At 47.1% G+C, this 1,927-nt stretch overlaps 1 protein-coding gene across 5 annotated transcripts in view; it reads left to right on the top strand.

The window, feature by feature from the left end:
- The window catches only part of DYRK1A (dual specificity tyrosine phosphorylation regulated kinase 1A), a 170,525-nt gene that overhangs the window by 139,919 nt on the left and 28,679 nt on the right, over window positions 1-1,927 (top strand). The window lies entirely within an intron of this gene.

Below are 1,927 nucleotides of genomic sequence, written 5' to 3'. Positions count from 1 at the left end.
CTCTCTCTCTCTCTCTCTCTCTCTCTCTCTCTCTCTCTCAAAAAAGGCAAGGTTATAATGCCAGGTAGTAGTATTTCCTGTTGACTGCCAGTTGTTATTAGAAGATAAAATCCCATCCTAGTTAAAAAACTAGGCGACTGTGGCATAGATGCCTACACAGTCAGATGGATTGCAGATTGGCTGAGGGGTCGCACTCAGAGGGTGGTGGTGGATGGGTCATACTCGACCTGGGGGGAGGTGGGTAGCGGAGTCCCCCAGGGCTCGGTCCTGGGGCCTGCGCTGTTCAATTTCTTCATCAGCGATCTGGATGATGGGGTGGAAAGTAACCTGTTTAAATTCGCTGATGACACCAAAATTTGGGGGGAGGTGAGCACGCTAGCAGGGAGGGAGAGATTGCAGAGGGATCTGGATAGGTTACAGGGGTGGGCTAACAGGAACAGGATGCGTTTTAATACGGACAAGTGCAGGGTGCTGCACTTGGGCAGTAGGAACCAGCAGCACACTTACACAATGGGGAACTCCCTACTCGAGAGCACGGAGGCAGAAAGAGATCTTGGAGTCATTATTGACTCCAAGATGAACATGGGCCGACAATGCGAGGTCATGGTTGGCAGGGCTAACCGGACCTTGTCGTGCATCCACAGGTGCATCTCGAGTAGAGCCAAGGAGGTGATCCTCCCCCTCTACGCGACGCTGGTCAGGCCACAGCTGGAGTATTGTGTCCAGTTCTGTGCGCCCCATTTCAAGAGGGATGTGGACAACATGGAGAGGGTCCAGAGGAGGGCCACCCGCATGATCCGGGGACAACAGGGCAGACCCTACAGTGAGAGACTGCGGGACCTGAACCTATTCAGCCTCCACAAGAGAAGGCTGAGGGGGGACCTGGTGACCGTCTATAAACTCACTAGGGGGGACCAGAAGGGTTTGGGGGAGACGCTGTTTCCCCTAGCGCCCGCTGGCATAACAAGGAGTAATGGGCACAAGTTGATGGAGAGGAGGTATAGATTGGACATCCGCAAAAACTACTTCACAGTTAGGGCGGCTAGGAGCTGGAACCAACTTCCAAGGGAAGTGGTGCTGGCCCCTACCCTGGGGGTCTTTAAGAAGAGGCTGGATGCCTACTTGGCTGGACTCATTTGAGTCCCGTTTCTTGTTTTGGGGTTTTGTTGTTCTCCCGCCCTGGCGGGGGGTCGAGCTAGAAGATCTACTAGGTCCCTTCCGACCCTAAATCTATGAAACTATGAAAACAAATGGCCACTGCAGCAGTCACTGGTTTAATTTTGGGGTTCTGTATGGTAACTATTTTCTGTTGATGATCCAGAACTGTGAAAACAAAAGCTATCTAATGGTCTGTGCTTGGGCTGGGGAGCCCAGAACTACTTTGCCTTTGACTTGTTTGGTGGCTTTAAGATACTAAATTTCTTCACCTTTGTTTCTCTGTCTGCTAAATGTACGCACATAACTACCTGGCTTTTTAGCAGAGCACTTTGGGAAATGTAAAGTGCTAAGTGTATTTGCCAGGTATTTCCATATCTTTGAACCATTATCATAATGTGTATAATACTCTATTTCTAGGCAACAGTTAGCAATACGAATTCATTGTATGGTTTCTCCCAACATTTAATATTACTCTTAAAATTATTGTTTCTTTAAAAAAAAAAAAACACACACAGGAAAAATTATGGGTATTCTGTTTTAATTTGTGAATTTAATAGCACTTTTGTCTATGAGTTCTATTGTTTTCCCAGTAAATCTGTAATCTTTTGTGGGTTTTCAATGTAAAAGTCTTCTATGCAGCAAAAGAAGAAGGAAATACTATATTTTATCATATATAACTCACAATTTCCCTGCCCCCAAACGAGCTGGGGAAGCTGGAGTACATGTTATATGCAAGGAAAAGAACTTTCCATGTGTCCAGAAAGTCGGC

The sequence above is a fragment of the Gavialis gangeticus genome, unplaced genomic scaffold (genome assembly GCF_001723915.1).
Source record: "Gavialis gangeticus isolate Ggan-Ray unplaced genomic scaffold, GavGan_comp1, whole genome shotgun sequence".
Taxonomy (NCBI): domain Eukaryota; kingdom Metazoa; phylum Chordata; order Crocodylia; family Gavialidae; genus Gavialis; species Gavialis gangeticus.
The sequence above is the reverse complement of the archived record's forward strand: the minus strand, read 5'-3'. Positions and strand labels throughout refer to the sequence as shown.